The sequence below is a fragment of the Tachypleus tridentatus genome, chromosome 7 (assembly GCF_004210375.1).
Source record: "Tachypleus tridentatus isolate NWPU-2018 chromosome 7, ASM421037v1, whole genome shotgun sequence".
Taxonomy (NCBI): domain Eukaryota; kingdom Metazoa; phylum Arthropoda; class Merostomata; order Xiphosura; family Limulidae; genus Tachypleus; species Tachypleus tridentatus.
In genome coordinates this window covers 136963063-136985918 of record NC_134831.1, presented here as the reverse complement: position 1 = coordinate 136985918, position 22856 = coordinate 136963063, and the positions used below count along the sequence as shown (strand labels likewise).

The 22856-nt window shown below is 33.6% G+C and overlaps 1 protein-coding gene across 7 annotated transcripts in view; it reads left to right on the top strand.

Annotated features, from left to right (window-relative positions):
• The first annotated feature begins 12965 nt into the window (after window positions 1-12965).
• Window positions 12966-22856, top strand: part of LOC143256682 (muscleblind-like protein 1) — a 122103-nt gene continuing 112212 nt past the window's right edge. For 2 of the 7 annotated variants that reach the window (XM_076514219.1, XM_076514211.1), the window contains exon 1: window positions 16047-16169. The gene's annotated coding sequence lies outside the window, so the exon portion shown is untranslated. Of the gene's footprint in view, window positions 13442-15996; window positions 16170-22856 lie in introns of those variants that run through there. The other 5 variants (XM_076514218.1, XM_076514208.1, XM_076514223.1 and 2 more) reach the window with 5 other exon arrangements.

Genomic DNA, 22856 nt, shown 5'->3' with positions numbered 1-22856 from the left:
CTTGCATAATATACCGTATTATACACAACCCTCCTTGGGTAAAACAGGCGTGCTCTTAGTGCAATGACAAGGAACAAAGGCAATAAAAACAAATGTAACTTAAACGACATTCTAAAATAGGAATCTCATGTGAAATTGAAAAAGAAAATTCGTACAAATTTTAATCTATAAAACGGCACAAGAGTCTTGTTTAAAAACATCTACAAAAGCATATAGTCAAATAAAACAAACTGTCCAAAGCAATAGTAATGGTATTTAGCTTGTACAAAATATGTGTTGTTACGTTGTGTAAAACATGTCTGCAAAGGTTCAGGCAATTTATTCTTCTCTTACCAGTGTTACATCATTTCACAAATAGTAGATTGTATCTTTCAAAATTTTTTTCCACAGGACTTATGATGGTTGAACGTTGCGTCCATAATGATAAGTTAAAATTTTATGAAAGTTGAGAAAAAGTCCAAGGCAAAGACAGTTTACTATCAGACTAACACCATTATATAACATTACGCTGGTACAACTACACCATAGCAAAATGCTATTTTTGTGTGTGTTGGATCCTAATAATGTATGAGACAAATAATTCTAATAATGCCTAAAGACAAAGCATCTAACTACGCATCCAACTAAACATATCAGTTCCTTTGCAAAATGCAAGTACAAACAAGATTTTGTATTATATCATTTCAGACATTTTCAATGGACTTCTGTATCTTCGGAAGTCCTATCTAGTAATCTTCTCTGCATGTTGATGAACTTTAGAAAGTATCTGAAGAAAAGAGAGTATAACGTTGACTTCATAATATTGCATAAACGTCTCTTACAGTAACTAATGTCCCGCAAAGCAACAACCCAGTTGCAGAGGTAAGTGGTGGTCATAGGGTGGTCAAGAATCCAGAAGAACCCTCTGACGAAGTGGGGCCTGCCTTTTGCAGCTCAACAACTCCAGAGTCTCAGGCCAAAACTCATTTTGGTGTAGATTTCTCAGACTCCAATGTAGTGAAAGCACCAGTTCCATATCAGACAACCCTGTCAAAGAGAAACTGTAGGACAACCCAGGATAAATACACATCAAAAACATGCACCAATAGTTAACATTCCATGCTTAGTGAAAACATACGTTACTGTTTCATTTGACATCATAAAGTACAACGTAAAGTTTAAAGTGTTTCAGATTGTTCACAAAGAATGGTTAAACTACAAAATAAGATTTAAATATTTAACCAGTCATTTTAAGTTGAATATAAATGTCTCATAGTGTCATTAGAAGAAAGTGGACTTTTTTCCAAACCAAAGGCACAATTTCTTAAACTCAAGTCTTGGACAAAGTAAAACATCATCCATAAAATAACGTTGTGTTATTCATCCTCACTCTAATTCTGATTAGTAAGTGACTTATGTATAACTGATAAAAAAATTACACTCCACAAATGTAATCTAGTTCACACCATAATAGTTGTTGTTCGTGTAATTTGATAATATAAATTGTATCTCAACCTTTATTGTATCTGTTGTATTCTAGTTAGCCTGATGAACTCTAGTGTTTGTCAAAAGGCCATTTTGGCTCTGGATATGGCAGATATAATGTGTGTGACATTTCATTACACATTGGTATTTACCTTCACATTTAAGATCTTAGAACTACTAACGCAGGCTACTCCCATTGATACTGTGGCTGCTTGACTCACTCCAGGAAAAATGAGACTAGCTTATTGGTTCACTAGTTCTTCTTTGGTCTCTCATACATATCAGTAGCTTCAAAAATAGCAGTTGTCTCTTTGGCATCCTAAAAATGGTACAAGATATCTTGCACAAAACAACACAAGCACGAGTGAGATGATTTATACCACAGACATCAGTTAACTCTTCAAGATTTGAAACATACACCCTAAACTTTATACCGGTACCTTGTTAAGATACATTAGTACCTTGTTTATCTCTCCAACCATAGAAATAAGTGAATAGCTTGCATGTACCAAATCGTCCGAAAACGAATCTATAAAGAAATATCATTAGTCTGAACTATATTAAAGCTGTAGAAACATTATTTTAAAATAAATACCATAAAAGTTATTATGAAGTGTTCCCACAAACTGAGGATGTCACTATCAAGTATTAAATATCCTCAATGTTTCTTTAATATGTGGCTTATTCAATTTCTTCTTCTTATGATTGTTATCTCTTTTGTTCTTAGGCATATTACAGTCAGAAATCAGGGCTTGGCAAAATCATGACTATAGCCTGCACCAGCAAATTATGTAAAGGTAAAGTGTGTGTTTTCTGTAAATTTCGACTTGGTTCAACTATAGGGCACCTGCTTTGAGACTGAATCAGATGTGTAAATTAATGTGACGAGGTAGCTGTAATAATTTTTCACAGAGCTACCTTGTGCTACATACATATTGAGATACATTCCATTTGCAGTAATATACAAAACAATTCGTCTGAACACTCATCTGGAGATCGAACCTGGAATAAGGTTCAACCCATTTTAACAGAGGAGGGCGATATGTTAAACTGTTGTAGAAGTAGAATGTGGGTAGAAATAACATTGATGGTTGTAGTATCATCATTCAATCCCTCAAACACCATTATTATTTCCTTATATGGTATTCTTCTCTGATATGATTAGTTCTTGCAAGCAGATCATTATTAGCGATATATATATATACATACATCAGTTATAAATTAATAACTATACTTCTATAATCGTGTAGGTTGATAACCATGACAACGGTTAGCATCTGGTCACCACAACATTAGTACTTGAAACTTGCACCACAATAAAAGAACATGTTATATGCAAGATTCTATAGTGTTAGATCTCTCAGTGCAAGTGTATTATCCACATCACTATTGATCATTTCACTAGAAAAATAAGAGACGTCCTCAATATATCGCCTAACTTGCTAATGGAGAATACCACTAGCTTTCTTCTCATAATGTGTTCTGCTATAATCTTTCCAACTACAAAGTGCATTTGATACCTAAGAGAAATTACTCGCAACAATGGATAGCTACATATAGAGCTAGATAGCTATAGTTATCAGTCCTTTGCATTTGTCCTTGTGGTTTTGGGGGCTTTGTAAGAGTAGTGACTGTCACTACATAATGAGAGATTTGTAAGTAGGTGTTCTTAACCAGCTGTCTTTTTTCTATTATTTCAGATTGGAATTTGGGATGGCTAGTGCAGCTAGCCCTTGTGTATTTTAACCCTAATATGAAAAGAAAATTACAAAAGATCGTAAACGTAACTTTTAAGTATATTTAGACATTTTAGGTATTGTTATACTTTATTTTTGTTATGACTGGCACTTTTATATTATTAATATACTGATATTATATTCCATATAAAAATTTACATAATTTTATTTTGTAATCATAATATGAAAAGTTGTTCTCTTCAACCATGGAAGTAAAAGGTAATGTTTTATATACTCACTGTGTAATTTTAAATAGGTGTAGAATATATAAATGATTTATTTTTATTATCAGCTACGAAAAGTAATTTTATATAATAAACACTTTACTTGCACAACAAAAGCTTAAAAGACTGAAATGAGAATTGACTAGTTACTGAGAAAATCGACAATTTTATGAAACGAAGACAACAATTATTAAAGAAACTATAATCAGTAACAAAATTAATGTCATCTAATAAACATTTAATGAGTTATTAAAGAGAATAATATCATATAACAAACATTCCTATACAAAAAAGATAACTAATGGTAATTACAATATCACCATTGACTAAATTAAATGCAATTACGATTAGAAACTAAAGATAAATTAGTACACCTCCCACGGCAATAACTTAGTTGTTTTCTGTAGCTTTTCCTCCAACCTGGATTGTAATTCTTCCTTTTCAACTTTTCTGTTCTCTTCCTTCATTTTACATATAAACTGCTTTCTTTGGTCCATCTCGATGTTCGGAAGTGACAGTGGCGTTGTAAGATTGAAATATCTGTAGTACTCAAGAGAATAAGATATGTATGATAGCTGTTGTTAGAAGTTCCAATGAGGAAAGCAGCTTTGGTTAGAATTTTCGTGTTGAAGGTGGAATTATAGTTTCTTATTGAACATAGTTCCAGAAAAGTCCGCTTGGGGTGAGATGTGTGATGATTCAGTTAAAGATGAAGCAGATAGTGCTCCTATTTTTTTTCTGTAAAGAAGCCCCGGAGTTTTCCAGTCACGGTTTAGATGTTTCTGGCTCAGCCTTCACCATAGGTATTAATACCTCCAAAATTAGCATTGGTTGGAGTAGCTGTGCTGCTAGAAGGCTAGACTTCCCTGATTTGTTTTACATTATGAACACTATTAGACCATAGTTGGCAATTCTTTCTATGTTTTGCGGATTGTCATTGGTCGATGCCAATTGAACAGTCCATGGAGACCTTAAGATCAACCAATTTTTGGCTTTAACAAAAGCCTGCATTTCAGATCAGTCATCAAGCAACTCATCTTCCTCCATGTGCTCTGTATCAGCCAGAGATTAAACATCAGATTTGGCATCAGAGATCTTGGGAAATTATAGGGTAATAATAGAGATTTTTAAATCTCCAAAGATAAAACTGCTGGAGAAAGCTTCTTCCATAATTAGCAATAAAAATGTTGGATGACAATTGATCAATCATAACACAATTTTAAGCGACGGAGGAGACCTGCTGGTTCATTTCGGCTGTCTCATCTTCTATGAAAAACTAAAAACTATTAAATAAATATCTTTTAAAAAATTTAAAGTCAGCCCATATCATTCTTATATCTACCTAGCTTCCTTTTAAACTCACTGCCTCCACAACATTTGAGCCTAATCTAAATTACCCTATTTGAAAATTAAGATTGTTTTAGCTGAAAAAGGCTTCTACATTGCCTAAATCTACATTTGTGTCTTCTAGTTCTATAATTCTCATTGTTAACTATAACAAATGTTGATGCATCAGCATTTTCAATTCCTTTCACAATCTTAAGCACTTCAATTAAATCACCTCTAACTCTTCTTTTTCAAGAAAAAATCTAAGGATCGTAATCTCTCCTCATATGACAACACTTCCATCCCAAGTACCATTTTAGTAACCCTTCTGTGAATTCTTTCCAACAATTCAATGTCTTTCTTAAGGTAAAAAGCTCAAGAAACACAATACTCCAAGTGTGGCCTAACCATTGACCTATACAATGAAATTATAGCCTCCTTAGACTTGTATTCTATAATTTTGTAGATATAACCTAAAATCCTATTTGCCATACCACTGGCGACGACATACTGCTTAGATGGTTTAAGAAACTGATCAACCATTACACCAAGACCATTTTTTCGTGACACTGTTAAGGTTACTCACATTCAAAGTATACATTTAATTCAAATTATTACAACCCATATGCAATATATTGCATTTATCACAATTAAAACCAAGCTGTCATTATTTTTGCCCAACTCATTAACTGATCTAAACCCTTTTGTAAAGCAGCAGGACTATCCTATTCACAACCAGTAACATCAAAGAGCTTTGTCATCATCAGATTTAAATAATTTATTAACCATTCCTTTATATATGTCATTAACGTGAATCAAAAAGAGCAATGGTTCTAAGATTAAGTCCTGAGGTAGACCACTTGCAACATTAGTTCTAAGACTAAGTTTTGAGGTACACCACTTGCAGCATTAGTTTTAAGACTAAGTCCTGAGGTACTCGTACACTACTTGCAAAATTAGTTTTAGACTAAGTCTTGAGGTACACCAGTTGCAATATTAGTTGTAAGATTAAGTCCTGAGGTACACCACTTGCAACATTAATTCAATTTGACTGAACTCCATTTATAACAACCCCCTATTTTCTTCCATCAAGCTCCTCTATGTAAAAAAATTTCTCAACCCAAACGAGCCGTTTTTACATATATACATTTCTATTCACAATGTGACAAAGAAACTCCACTTGAAAATATACATAAGTGCTCCATTTTCTAGTTTCAATTCGAAGTCACGTTCCTTATCTACTGAAGTGCTATGCTGTGACAAACTTTGACATGTGGTCAAACATTAAAATATCATAATTATCATTAGTAGAGCTAAATATGGCAAGTACTGTAAACATGGACTCAAAATAGGGATTACCTCGAGAAAATAGCATAGATACTATTTCCAGCCTAGTTTGTTTACGTTTCTAAATTTCCTAGTTGTAAGCTTGAAAATGTAATATTTTTCATTTTGATTCAGCATGTTTCTGTAATTTTTGGCATATTTCCCTTTTTAAATTAACAAATGTTAATTATCTTTTGTTTAAGTCCTTTTAGGGAGAAAACATTTTAAGTTACAAGTTACAAGTTGAATGTTACATGTTATCCAAGTTTGGTGTTGCATGGGCTTTTGTTTTCCGCCCAAACATTATTTAATGAACCAGATGGTTTTGTGCCTGAGGTTTCGTGTTTGTTTGTTTTTTGAATTTTGCGCAAAGCTACACAAGGGCTATCTGCGCTAGCCGTCCCTAATTTAGCAGTGTAAGGCCAGAGGGAAGGCAGCTAGTCATCACCATCCACCGCCAACTCTTGGACTACTCTTTTATCAACGAATAGTGGGATTGACCGTCGCATTATAACGCCCCTACGGCTGAAAGTGCGAGCATGTTTGGTGTGACGGGGGTCAAACCCGCGACCCTCAGATTACGAGTCGAACGCCTTAACCCACCTGGCCATGCGGGGCCGTAGTTTCGTGTTTAAACAAGCATTGAGTACAGAGTAAACCAATTCCAAATAACATCGCATATATTATGTATTTATAGCCATGTAAACCAACATTTAAAGAAAAATAATTAACTTTTTAAATAAGTTGTGGATGTTCGCAGCTTTACACACAGTATATCTATTTGGAATTTAGTACATAATTTCCAGCCGATTTTTCTGTAGCCTTGTGAAACAAAATTATGAATAATAGTACTAAAATACGTAATCACAATTTTAATGAATTACGAACAATCAGTAGAAAAATCACGTTTCACAAATGTAGAGAAATCTACTATGGTAATCTACTACTGATAGAAAACTTCGTGGAGACAAAATACAATAGCGAATTCGAGAAATAATAAATCATCAATGTGGAATTTTCTAATGAATGCGTTATGAGTTGCACAGATTATTTTAGAATTCATGCGCATTAGTGAAACGCCTGTTTCTTTTCAATGGCAGAAAGTGAAGGGCTTGGAGAGATTCTGCAAGGCGAAAAAGCGAAGCTACTTGGATTAATTTTAAAACCGCCATATTGCATACTCGATAGTCCGTTCATAACCATCGTCTAGGTTTAAGTAAAATATTCTTAGCCATTTTTCTCTGGCTGCTTGTAAATTCATAATCAATAATAATAATAAAGCAGAAGACACTGTATATAAATATACACATTGTTTATCCTAATAAAACAAAGCATTTTCAACTAGTATAAAATGGAGCATTTCCGATTAGTATAATGGTGGTTAAATCGCTTCTACATTTCTGGGATGTTTCAATGACTCCGAAGAGCTTATTTTGACAGTGTAAAAAATTTAGAAAATTTTAGAGTTTGAAAATCTATACTTAAATAATCAACTTAAAACTAGCCCTAGAACCTTCGCAGGAGTTCTTTCAGTAGCTGTACATAGATTTTTGACATAATAAACCTAGCCGATTTTGCTTTAGTCTTCAGTATTTGAATTATTTCGAAGTGAAAATTGGTCAGTAGCAATGAAATACTAATAACATCTCTCCTCTACTTTCAAAAATCAACATAAAAACAGCCCTATGATTTGTGCAGGAGTTTTTTTTAGTAGGTTTACACAGGTTTGGATACAATATTCACAGCAGTTTTTTTCTGTATTATCAGGTAATATGGATAATATGAAGAACAAATGGGTAATTATGTCTAACAGTCGGAAAATCAATTTTTTGTTATTATCAATATTTTAGCAGCCACTGAGAAAGTAGGTCTTGAGTGTTATTTGAGGAACAAGTTTACTTTTTAAGATGGGTTTTGCCCATATGTTTCAGATATTTTCTGAAATTCTTGGGCTATTCATATTACGAACTACTAACGTGGTTCATGATATTAGCTATTTAAATCACTGACTATTATGTATTCACAACTGAAATAACATTTAATAATGACTCTTTCCTCTTGGATGCTTTTCTATAACACTGTCCCGCCGGAAGGGGGGCTACTGTAACACCAAAAGTCATTAATTTCGATCCTGGGATTCTTGACATTCGTAAACTCTGAATAAATTGTCAAGAAACTAAATTCATAATTAAGCTCACTTTACATTGTTGGTATTATTCTTGCTTAAATTTCTCTATATTCGTATGATTTAATATATTGCGCCACATTATTATTTTCCCTGTTTCCCACTATCTTTTCCCGTTATTTTATTTCCACTGTTTGTTTTAGTTTATCTTTATATAAATTAGTTAACAATTCTTGCAATTATTATTCCACTCAAGTCTTTTATATACTTTACAGACATGTTTGGCACAAATTAAACCTGACACAAACAACTCTAGGTTAGAATTGGCTGGGTTTCGAGGCCAACACATATTAAACATCCGGTTTACGTGACGTCTGCATATGTGCCTACATTTTTTCAATACACTCATTAAACATAACCCTTTATGTTTCCTGAAGAAGAATAGTCTTCTATTCTAAGCGCTCGAGTTTTGGGGTCTCTTTTAAAAATCAAGTAATAAACTATCGTCATCGACGCTCAAAAAAGTAGTGAAAGTGTTCTTAGTCATTTCATGCTCTTGTTCAGAGAAATCACCCAGAATATCGTAGATAAAACAATAAATATCATTGACAACATATATGAGTTTACCGAAGCAAAAACCAAACTTAAATTAGCTACTGATAAATGAAAAGTCGGTATGATGTTACCGCTGATAAGAATGAATTTCATGGAGCTGATATGGTATGGTTATACAATATTAACTACAAGAAAGGATGACCTCCTAACCTGTAAAATATGCCTAAGAAAACCTAGAAAGTTATAACAGTGTAAAGTAAAACGGTCTTGTTCATCTCAAGCTACATTATAAATACGAGATATCTGTGAAGTGTGTGAGCTTTATTTTATTTGAGATAGTGAGTTGAAGCAGTCAATGTGTGTTCGTGAAACAAGTGGATCTGTGTTAGTTATCGACTTATCGTGTACAGTTAAGTTGATCTATTTTATGGGCTCGGTAAAATATACTCGAGTTCGCATACACATTTACACATGTTAAGTATTTGCATTATAACTTTTGATACAGCATGTGGTCCCCTGATGCGGGTAGCGGTAAGTCTGCGGATATAAAACGTTAAAATCAGCGGTTAAATTCCCCTCGGTGGACACAGCAGATAGCTCGGTGTGGCTTTGCTATAAGAAAAACACACACAAACTACATGTGTATCTTCATAAAATTTGATAGAATTTTAACAAATATTACAATTTTTTTGTATACCAAAAACATATTTTGCAATGAAATATTTTTTTACTAAAAATTTGTTTGTGAAAATATCGAGTTTGTTTCATTACTAATCTAAATGCAAAGTGATTTCATGTAATGATTAAAAAATCTATTCTTCGTCCCATAAATCTCAGAATTTTTTCATAATCTCTAAAACTTCCTAAATACATTTCAACCTTTGTTTTCGGTAAGACTTTATATTTTATGCTATTTTCTATGCTTTAACTATGTGGGGTCTGTCACTTGACCAACCTCGTAACCATCATAAAAAAATTAGTAAATAAATATGAATTATACTTTTTTCGTGCTGGAATGGCTACATATTATAACACGAAAATACAAATGTTTATTCTAAGTTGCTTAAATCTCATAACGCTATATATTTACATATATATTTATTATTTTTTATTATAATGACCTTACAGTCATACCTAGGTAACATTACATAACTTGCCTTGACGTGGTGCACGTGCCTCAATAGTATAAAACTGACCTTTAGTCTTCCTTCTCTTAGCTTTGTAGTATACAGTCACATTTCAATTATCATACATTGTTTATATATGTATATAGATTGTTACGAATTACAAATATATTATTAAACTTATTTTTCTTAAAATATAGACCAGTAAATTAAGAGGTATATCAAACAATTACTTCTTCTTGCTATGGCCTATGCTGGGAGACATAAGTTGCTTAATGTTTTAAAATTTCGCACGTGGATGATATCAAACAATTTTTTTTTTAGATTGTACCTATACAGTTGAATAACCAACAAATCATAATTAACTACGCTGATACCATATAATTCCACTATGATTATTAAGCTTAGTAAATAAGATGTATTTAGATTTTTAAAAAATATGAAACTTCGAGCAAACTAAAAATACAACCTACATCTTTGAAATCTTGGCTCACAAAAACGTGGTAGCCTTTTAACAGATTTAAATGGCTGAGAAAACCACTTTGGGGGCATTTTAAGCTGTTGATTGGTTATTCACATGTCATATATTGAAGTAAGGGATGGTTTTCAAAAACTGAAAGAGGTGAACGGGGCTACTGTGTTTGATTGAGTACATAAGCCATATCTCAGCAAAAAATAAATAAATAAAGTTCTTATTTTATATTACAGCTTGTTAATTTAAATTCTTAATGTATATGACTACAGACTTAGTATTTTGATATCACAAACATCTAATTTTAAACAGTGCTGCATTCAACATACCTTGTGACTTACTAAAATCTATGTTTAGATGCGTTCTTTTAGTATTTATTTTTAAATTAAGAAATTAACTTATATTTAACAATAAAGTTTAAGTTATAATCTACAATTTGATTCCAAACTTATTGACATAAATTATAAAATAGTAGTTCATTAAAATTTCGAATGCAAGTTAACAAACGCGAAGACATGGCCTTTGACCCATCCTTTTCTAAAGTAGATCTTACAGGTATTCAATCTTGTAGAAATGTTAATGGAAGAAATAAATTAATTTGTTAAAGTTCAACTTTATTGGGCTTTGAAAATATTTACAGTGGATAATTTAAAATAGCTTATTAACAAAAGATCAACGCCGCAACAATGTTTTTGTAAATCTTGCTTCCTGCATTGTCGTAGTTTAAACAGTTAACAAACAAATACGCTAATTGTTATATTCATACAACTAAATACGCTAATTGTTATATCCCAGCCGTGGGGTGTATAATGACAAATTCTAGTTGGCGGTGGGTGGTGATTAGGCCTAGTCTTTCTGCTAAATTAGGGACTAAAACAGATGAGCTTTTAAATCCAAAACAAACAAACAACTATTTAGGCCCACTTTCTTTCTAAAACAATGAGTTTAAATTCAACTGTTATATCAAAGCTTGGTTCGAATTTTTAACTTCTAAAAATTATTTATAACATTCACACTACAATTTAGTACTGCAGTTTTAAAACATGCGAATTTAAATATACAGTTAGCACTAGAACAGTCACTACTTACGTTTTATATCGAATTTTAATGAAAATGAAAACTAGCAATTAACAAGAAAGAACCAAAATAATGTACAAATACATGTAATAGATTCGAACTGCACTACAAAGAAATCGCTGTATTTTCATTAAATGTACATGCATATTCGCCACTAATTTTAAGCACTGTATTTGTCGTTGCTAGCGAAGCTGCACCTATGCTGAGACCGTAGTGTGAACTAGCACTGTTTTAGCGTTACAAACTGTTTATATTATCACTGAGACATAGAGTGCTGAAGCAGTTTTAAATGAGGAATTACTCGAAAATTAGGAACACATTTTTATAAGCAACAGGAAGGCATTTTTTTTCCTCTCCGCATTATTAAATAAAACAACGTTTGTATTTCGTTAAATTACTCGTAATAATTTAAACCATAAAAAGATAATGCTCATATAATAAATTTTACTGGATCTTTATTAAATTTTTGTATTTGCAGTAATATAAAGACAGGGATTTAAACCAAATTGTATAAAATGACAATAAAACAATTTCAGCTCCATTAAATTAGATGTTCCAAATGTTAACAAAATATTAGATGAACATAAACATTTCAAGAACTTTGTAAGGATGTATGTATCGTAATTTTTATTATAGATGTTTAAATTCAGTTTATACTAACGTGAATTATTTTCTTAAGCATGTTACACCAATTGTTTAAAGCGACTAAGATTAATTTTAAAGCAATTCACTAGATGACGCTTTAAGTAGTTAAGGCATCCACTACCGTTTTGATTTCAACGGCATCGAAAAGACAGTATAAAGGTTTGATCGACAACATTTCACAGACACCTTCTCTCCTTTACAATTGTTCACGAGTGAATCAAAAGAAAAACTATTAAACGTGCTTACATTTATTACGAATATTATTATAGTAATAAACATCAAATCGTAAATGTGTTTTTCGAAAAATCACTGCATTTTTAAAGCGGCAATTTATTCGCAGTTTTCTCATTATGTTAGTCCTAAGCGATGTTTAAAAAAGAGAAAACTATGACAGTCTCGCGACCCGCAACATCCATCGTCTATGTCTAACCGAAGAAGCTTGTGTGTGTTTTTTCTTATAGCAAAGCCACATCGGGCTATCTGCTCAGCCCACCGAGGGTAATCAAACCGCTGATTTTAACGTTGAAAATCCGGAGACATACCGCTGTACTAGCGGGGGACCCAAAGAAGCTAATCCCACAGTGTTGTACACGAAAACGTCTCTAACTTAAATAATCATGTAAAATGAAAGAAATTTTTAAATAAAAATCACTTCCGTTTAATACAACCTAATATTTATTCTTTAAAAAACTGTAAGCGCAGATAGCCCTCGTGTAGCTTTGCGTGAAATTAAGAAAAAAAACCACTATAATACGAAAATAAGTCCTTTACCGTCGCGAAACCTCTTTATATAATCTTTATGAACTTTTAAGTGTCAGCAGAGCACTGGATGACGAAATGGACACGTGTGGCTCATTTGCTTCGTTTTTCTTCTTACTCATAATTTATAAAAATCACACACATATACTTGAACTTGAGTGTTTCTGATCAGACTGCTCTTTGTGCGCTCAGTAAAAATTAATATTAGTTACTTTAAATATATGTTACACTAGCGTCAACAAGTTATTGATATATTTAGCTTGGTGAAACCTACAGAATTTATAAGATTCTTATCCGTAAGAAATTATTACAGAAACACACCAAAGGGGAGATTGTTAAGCGTTTTGAAAAGCACTGGACGGAAACTACTACAGAAAAATGACACAAGAGAGAAGTTTTAAACATTTGAAAAGCGCTAAGCAGGAACTGTTGGAAAAACTCACAAAGAAAGAAAAAAGAATACTATACGGGAATTATTACAGAAAAACATCCGCAGGACAGAAATTTAGTTATTTTAAAGAGAACTAGGCGGCAACACTTACAGAAACACAACACGGGAGAGAAGTTTCACCATTTTCAAGAGTACTACCTATGGCGTATATCAATTGGTGAGCTCTTTTCGTTATAAAATAATATGGATTAATAACCGATTATAATACACATGTGGCAATACTTCTTACATACATAAATTCATCTCAATAACATATCCTTGTGTATAAAATATATATACAGATTTAAACGTTTATTCCCCCCATGCAATTATTTTTATACTTTAATATTACAAAAAAAGAAGGCATATAATGTTGTTTATCGCCCCTGAAATCAACACATACATGCTATTTTCAACTTTAAAATATGGACACAAATTATTATTTCGAACTGAAGCTTGCACTTCGAATTTTCTTTTTTTTACTCAAATTCCAAAGCTGGGATAAAAACTGAACACCTATTTATTTAAGATTTCGTATTTGCTTAAAGAGCGAAATAAAACGTCTTAATGTCAAAATCACTACCACCATTCCTGTTTCATTATAAGTCCAGTACTAAGCTTTTTGGCAGTGACTTTACAAGGGGTCGTTCTAAAACTGTGACATAATATTTATTTATGGTGTCCTTGTAAAGAGTATCCTTTTGGAAAATCCATATTTTTAGCAATATACGTTTAGTGTAATATGAGATGTTTTAAAGCTTAGTAGTCCCCTCAAATAGTATTGACTGCTTTGTTGTTTGCTTTATAATTTTCACACAGGGAAAAATGAGAACTTTGAATACAATCTGTATATTTCAATACCATCATTTAATGAAAATGAAGTCGATAAGTATTTTCAACTACAGAATGGTCCATCGAAAAATGGTTATTACAAAGTGTTCTAACTAATAACACACAAGAAGTTTCAGCCGCTCACTCTAAAAGATTGTTAGACTTATGATAAGATGAAGTAGATATACGCAATACGTTTGTTTGTTGTTGTTGTTTTTATCAGTACAGTATTATACAATGCAATTATTGATTTGGTTAAAGGATTTCAGGCCTAATAATTACATTTGGAAATCTGGTTGTTCATAGAAAATGTCCGAGTTAGCTTTACGAATAAGACTAAATTTTACAACATGAATTTGATTTCAACATCTCAATAGTAGAAGAAAACTGAGGAAAACTGCCATAACTTATATATTTGTGCATCGTTTTGCTGAAGCTTCTGATTAGCGAGCTCGGTCACTGAGATTCCTGGTTGGTCAGTGGTAAGTAACGGAGTCATCACTGAATTCCCTGGATGGTCAGTGGTAAGTTAACGGATTCATAACTCTAAAATTTTAGGCTCGTTTCCCCGTCATTAAAAGAGCGCAGATAACATATCGTATGGTTTTACGTTGAAACAAATAAAACAAACAAATGTACTCCCTCTATTGTGAATTTTATGAAAATACGTGATAATGTTTGCTACAATGCATTTACTTTTTGTATCTTTACCGCTTGTCTCATAAAATGAATATTTACTGTTGTCATTTAATCCATGATAAAAAAATCACAGATTATGATATTTTCAACTTGAATGGCGCTTTATGAATAATTGTCCCTAACTTTGAATTATTGATCAAAGTAACACCAGCCTCACCCTCAAGCGGCACAGCGGTATGTCCGCAGACTCACACCGCTAAAAACTGGGTTTCGATACCCGTGCGTAGCTTTGTACTTAATTCTAAACAAACAGCAGCCTCACGACAGTACCCGCTACCCCAAGAGGTTTTGCGTAACTTTCAATCAAATAATGGGATTGACTGTCACGCTCTTAACACTGATAGTGCAAATTATACCTTCTGATCTGAAGCCCTGCAAGCTAACTACTAGTTCTCCCCCAGTCTAACATTATAGGCATTTTAGTACAGGTCGTTTTACATTTTTCTCTGTGCTAGCGTAACGGATATTTTCAAAGAACACGTAAAACTATAAATTTAATCTGGGTGCAAAAAATAAACAATTTGCCAATGACTGTCACTGCAATAATTTATTACCACGTTGCAAATAAACCTATCTTATTCTTTGACGATATAATTAATTGCAAAAAGTCGAAATACCTCAGTCACGTTGTTTTACACGGCCCGGCATGGCCAGGTGAGTTAAGGCGTTCGACTCGTAATCTGAGGGTCACGGGTTGGAATCCCCGTCGCACCAAATATGCTCATCCTTTCAGCTGTGGGGGCGTTATAATGTGACAGTCAGTCTCACTATTTGTTGGTAAAAGAGTAGCCCAAGAGTTGGCGGTGGGTGGTGATGACTAGCTGTCTTCCTTCTAGTCTTATACTGCAAAATTAGGGACGGCTAGCACAGATAGCCCTCGTGTAGCTTTGTGTGAAATTCAAAACAAATAAACGTTGTTTTATTGTTGAAGCATTTTATTATTCAGTTGATGGTACGACTGAAATATAATTCATATGAGAATATGAAACTTACAAAGACTATTTTAAAACGGAAAATAAAGTATTATTAAGAGTGTATACAGTCACTCATAGATGACGATCATTCTGCAGATTAGAATATTATAGAGGAATTTAGGTACATACTCAAGAGCCCCTAAATGTGCAAATCCAGCTCAAATAAATGTTGTCTGAACTTCTAGGGCCTCTGGTGTGGTCGTCTTCTCTCGTTCTCTCTCTCTTTTTTTTTCTTTTTTGGTACATGCGCAATTGCTTTTAGCCTGATTACGCTAGGTCGGTGCCAAGCGAACGTGGGTTGTGCCAGCCGATAGCCGCAGCAGGAAATGGCGGAACGCTCGCTTCGTGCTCGACCTTACTCTACCCTATGAACTAGCCGGGATACCTGCTTCTCTGAACAAGGTAAGTGGTCAGCTTAAACAATGGACAGGTGGCATTTATAGGTCGTGGCTAGTCACACACACACAAAAAAGATTAGAAAGTGGCTCTTCAGTTGTTAATTATATCAATGGCTAGTTTCCGGTTGAGCTACAGCCAGCGTAATGGGCAAGCAGGCTGTCGTGTTTGCATGTTTGAGTGTAGCGTGGAGGTCTTAAAAACACGTATCATGCCGCACATAACGATGGGGCAACCCAATATTAAAAGCAAAACAATAACCTGTCTTTCGATTTTTTAAACTACTTATAGTGACATTACAAGAGAATTTTGTAACTTTATATCCATGTATAATTATAACGTAGAAACGAAGACTGTAATTTAGGGCTTTTTACAGTAGTACACCAAATGTTTCTAACCTTGTTTAGAAAGCAGGTTCTTGTCGAACCAGCGGTTTGACCTATGTGATATAAACCCTTCAGCAGAGAACAGACTCGGGACTATTTAGTTCTGGTTAGTGCTGAGAGAACATAAAAACAAAAAAAGTAAATGTTAGCGATCACAAGTCTTCCTGGACAGTTTTGTACAAAATCAAAATTTTGTACACAGCGTTTACTGTTGAATCTTGAAAAATATATACATGACGAAGATAAAAAAAAAAAACCCTCTAGATTATGGTTATTTCGGATGAACTCTAAAAGGAAAGAAAGAAAAGGTAACCTTTTATCAAATTTTCTTACTAATTTCTTCATCAGATTGATATAACAACGTCATCTGGTGTTTTACGTTATCATCAGATTGATATAACAACGTCATCTGGTGTTTTACGTTATCATCAGATTGATATAACAACGTCATCTGGTGTTTTACGTTATCATCAGATTGATATAACAACGTCATCTGGTGTTTTATGTTATCATCAGATTGATATAACAACGTCATCTGGTGTTTTATGTTATCATCAGATTGATATAACAACGTCATCTGGTGTTTTACGTTATAGAAATTTGTTAATTATTGAGAAAGAAAAAACATGGATCATTCGTCAGTTGTATTTAGACGTTTCGCTTTAATTGTGTTTCGTGTGCCTTTTTCTTTTTACATGGACTTAGGAAGATATTTTATGTATTGTTTGAGAGACGTGCTTGGCAAAAGGATGTATGTTTGAACCTTTGAATTATCGGACATCTTGCCTTCAGTTATGTTTCGACAATATTTTGGGATATTTGCATCACGTTGAAAGAAGGAACACGCAACATAACTTAATATTAAAGGTAAAATGTTTGACAGTAAAACCCTTCCATGGTTTACGTGTATTAGTAGCTTACAATATTCCAGAAAAAAGAAACTATAATTCTGTTGTTCTTGGGCACCCACAGAAATATTTTTGGGTTGTGGTGGTGATGGAGGTAAAACAATGTATGGAAATCAGGTTTTACGGTGTAAGTCAACAGACTAGAAGAATATACGTTATGCTTGATAAAGTGCAAATACAAATTTACAGTTTAAATACAAATTACTAAAACTAATTTAGTTTAACAACGGTGTTAAGTTTACTTCATAATATTTTCTGTGAAGCTTAAGAGAGGAAGAAGTATTACCTCTTCCTACAGGCGTTGTTGTTCCACTTTAAACTTTTCTTTACATATGGTAGTTTAGTGTGTCTGTCAACGGAGACTTAAAGTGCTTGAATGAAAACCGTGTGTTGACTCAGTGCAGTAATTTTCACTTGTCAAATTTAGCTATGCAAGTAAGTGTGGATATCCTGTATCATTTAGAATCCAAATGTTTGGATGAATTTATACCAGACATGCTCAACCAAAATATTATTGGTCATTGATGGGTCAAGAAAACTAAAATTTTAAGTTCTCGCGCATGGAAACAACAAAAATAACCAGAGACAGCACCGTTGTCATTTGTTATTTAGTTCACCAAGACGGACCTCGCCCGTCGTTTTTTATACAGCATGTTCAGAGTGTCAGTGCGTAAGCAAGAAATACAACAAATTCAGTTAAGAGAGCTAAAAGTTGAAGAGAAACAAGCCCCTACCAGTTTTCATGTGATAAAATATCTTGTAAAAATAAAATATATCTGCATTTGTCGAACTACTAGAGGCTTACACAGAGAACTCGACGTTTAAAAGCATTGTATTTATAGTTTAAAAAACTTTCCTTCACTATAAGTGATATTTTATTACAGAGAAGTCCAGGCTCATCAATCAGAAAATACATTTTTTAAAAGTACAAATTAATAATTGGAAATTTTCATTTTTAATAACATAATTCTGAATGGAAGGAAATGCATGTTTGATTATTCTAAATACCTAACGTAATTCCAGCTAGATTTTAAGGAAGGAAATGCATGTTTGATTATTCTCAATACCTAACGTAATTCCATCTAGATTTTAAGGAAGGAAATGCATGTTTGATTATTTTCAATACCTAACGTAATTCCATCTAGATTTTAAGGAAGGAAATGCATGTTTGATTATTTTCAATACCTAACGTAATTCCAGCTAGATTTTAAGGAAGGAAATGCATGTTTGATTATTTTCAATACCTAACGTAATTCCAGCTAGATTTTAAGGAAGGAAATGCATGTTTGATTATTTTCAATACCTAACGTAATTCCAGCTAGATTTTAAGGAAGGAAATGCATGTTTGATTATTCTAAATACCTAACGTAATTCCAGCTAGATTTTAAGGAAGGAAATGCATGTTTGATTATTTTCAATACCTAACGTAACTCCAGCTAGATTTTAAGGAAGGAAATGCACGTTTGATTATTCTCAATACCTAACGTAATTCCAGCTAGATTTTAAGGAAGGAAATGCACGTTTGATTATTCTCAATACCTAACGTAACTCCAGCTAGATTTTAAGGGATTTTTGTGTTTTTTTAGAAACTGTAAGCATCACTCTTTTTCATAGCTTCAACAAAATTAGTTTCAGTGACCCAAAATACACCAGAAGGTGAATATATAGCAAAGTCTGTTTGTTGTTGGTGGTGGTGGTGGTTTACTTATGCAATATACGAGAACGTATTGATAAAACCTTTTAATAAGTTTACAGTTGAATTAATTGTCTCTCTTGTTTAACTCGATCTCTTCTTTGAATTACAGGCGGGAATAAAAGTAAGTTTGTTCCTCCCCCTTTTCTGTTATTATTAATAAATTTTCTACTTGTTTCACGATTATCACAAGACTTATTTCTGGGATTAGGTAATGTCTAAACGATAAACTACCCTCCTGTTTACAAGTAAATGTCTAAACGATAAACTACCCTCCTGTTTACAAGTAAATGTCTAAACGATAAACTACCCTCCTGTTTACAAGTCAATATCTAAATGATAAACTACCGTCCTATTTACAAGAAAATGCTTAAAGGATAAACTACCGTCCTATTTATACTTTCTCGAAGTAATATTAATAAAAAAGCAGAACTGCGTGACAAGTTATATCGAAATATTGAAAAAACAAAAACAAAGACTGTCAGTGGAACATGGTACAAATTAACTTAGAAAATATGATAAAAGAAAACGAAACATGAAAATACATTAAAACCATTGGTTTACATCAACATTTCTGTTTTAGAGGACGAAAGTGTTTTATAGCAAAGATATTGTAAAATTTTACGCTACAAAAGAAAATATTGTGGACACAAAAATTGAACAGAAAATATAAATCATTTCATTGAAGAGAGAAAGTATAGGTCGTAATTCACTTACAACACTGTAGATTTTTGTAAAATATCATTTTTTGATAAATATTTTAAGTAATTTATCCAGAAAAAATCCTTTAATTTATTACTTTATCTAAATGAAATTACATAAAAAATACACGCAAAATCGTTGAGCAAATACAAACTAAAAGTGGTAAATTTTTAAAAAGTACGTGATATATATTATATTATGCATATATTGTAATGAGTTAAGTTATACAATGACAAATAAATTTTGTGAAATAATATACAGGATGAACAGGAGGGTACACTAAACAATGAAGCTGTTTATGCATTTACGAAAAAGAGAGCAAAATATTTTTTGACTGAACAATGAATACTTTTCAATTAACTGTACAATTCTTCCAAATCCATTGAAAAGCCCACCAACACCCCTATCACTTATACATGCGTGGAATAGTCAAAATGATAATAATGTTGCTATGAGACAAAGTAGGTTCACAGCACAACATAGAGGGGGTATTATTTGATTGAAGGATAAGGTTGCTATGAGACAGACTAAATTATACACTAAACATTGCATTAATGAAGAAATAAACTACCGTGGGTCAGACTACACAACACACCATGTAATTAGTACAGACCACTTATCAGGCATGAACAAATGACGCTGCAGAAAACTAGAATTATAATGACTTGTTAGGTACGTGTTTCGTTAAACTCGTGTGTGCCAGTCAGCGAGAACGGAATGTGCGTTTGAAAAGACAAGGAATACGTACACACTTGACACTGTGTGCACCTAAACACGTCTTATTCATGAATGTTTAGTAGTGTGAACAAACCTTATTTATAAACAGTTGGCGTAACATTCACCATTTCTGCCACGAAATTAAACATACACAAAAGTAAGTTTTACACGTGTGTGTTTGTTTTTTTAATTTCGCGCAAAGCTACACAAGGGCTATCTGCGCTATCCGTCCCTAATTTAGCAGTGTAGAAACTAGAGGGAAGGCTACTAGTCATCACCACTCACCGCCAACTGCTGGGCTACTCTTTTACCAACGAATAATGGGCTTGATCGTCACTTTATTACGCCCCCCATGGCTGAAAGGACGAGCATGTTTGGTGTGACGGGAATTCTAACCCGCGACCCTTGGATTACGGTGCGTATGTGCATAGGTATTTCCGGTAGCTCGGTGGTAAGCTTTTGTTTAAGGATTATAACCTAAAATTTGGGGTTCGATCTGCGAAAGTTTGCGCTTAAATAAACAAATATATAATTAATCACGTATTTATCTAATATTAACCTATGAAATGAATTATTACTAATATATATTGGAGGATTCAAGGTATTTTAAGTGTCTTTTTCTGAAAAAAATATACATTGAACCACAATATAAAATTTTGAAAAACATAATGTAATTACACAAATTTATTTTTCTTCACAGTAAAAAAAACTCGACAAACTTTCTTTCTGCAATTGTTTAAATTAGTGAAGATTGAAGTAACACCTGACAAACAACTAAAATAATTCTTTATTATTGTGTTTATTTGATGACTTTTATAATACTGTCTGTTTTTTTTTTTAATTTTGCACAAAGCTACTCGAGGGCTATCTGCACTAGCCGTCCCTAATTTAGTAGTGTAAGACTAGAGGGAAGGCAGATAGTCATCACCACCCACCGCCAACTTTTGGGCTACTCTTTTACCAACGAATAGTGGGATTGACCGTAACTTTATAACGCCCCCACGGCTGAAAGGGCGAGCATGTTTGGCACGAGGGGGATGCGAACCTTAACACGCTTGGCCATGCCGGGCCTATAATACTGTCATGTACATGTCATATTGATCTTTTTATTAGTGCATTTCTAAAACACTGTGAAAATATAAAAAGGAATCCATCGAATATGAGCAATGTACACTTTTGCTCAGTGTAACATTTCCAAAAAATAAGTGAGACTTTGTAAGACAGCTAAATTAATTCGTAGTATGTATTACTTTCGCAGGTGCTTTTACACTGCTGGTCAAAACCTTAAGGCCAATAAATATAAAGAAAAAATGTGCATTTTGCGTTGTTAGACTCAACCACTTATTTGAGTAAAGCTTCGAAAGATGAAAATAAGAAAAGGGAAAATTAAAAAAAAAAACTTTTTCAGCATTTAATAGGGAAAATGTGAACACTATGAAATTAGTCTAAATACTAGCTGGTAAAAAGTTTAAGACCGTACCAAAAAGAAGTCCTAAACAGGGTAGAAAATGCCCAACAAGAGGTTTCAGTAGTGAGTTGCACGGCCGTCATTGCGAATAACTGCAAACATTTGCTTTGTCATGGTCGATATAAGCGTTTGCAGAAGGCTGGCTGGAATATTTATCCAAGTGGTGAAGATGGCTTCATGAAGATCGTGCACTGTTTGGAATTGACGTCCATCTCTATAGACTTCCCTTGCCATTCACCCCAAACATTTTCAATGGGGTTCAGTTCGGGCGAACACGCTGGATGGTCCAAAAGAATCACGTTATTAGCCATGAAAAGTCCTTTGTCCTGCGGGCATTGTGGATTGCAGCGTTGTCCTGCTGAAAGATCCAGTCATTTCCACAAAAGCGAGGGCCTTCGGTCAATAAGGATGCTCTCTCCAACATGCCAGTGTCGCCAGCTGCTGTTTGACGACCCTGAATAACCTGAAGCTCCATTGTTCCATGGAAGGAGAAAGCACCCCAACTGATGATGGAACCTCCTCCACTGTGTCGGGTAAAAATGTCTTCGGTGGGATATCTTTATCGTGTAAGTAACGTTGGAAGCCATCTGGACCCTCCAGGTTAAATTTTTCTCATCATAGAACAAAACCTTCGTCCACTTTTCTACGTCCCATATTTGGTGCTTCTCAGAAAAGTATAACCGAGCTGTTTTCGTGATGTGGAAGAAGGTGTGGCCTTTGAAGACGTTTGCAGTTTTTAAAGCCTTTCTCTCGTAGATGCCGTCTTATTGTTCTTGAACTGCATTCTGCGTCCGTAAGGGACTTAATCTGGTTCCATGA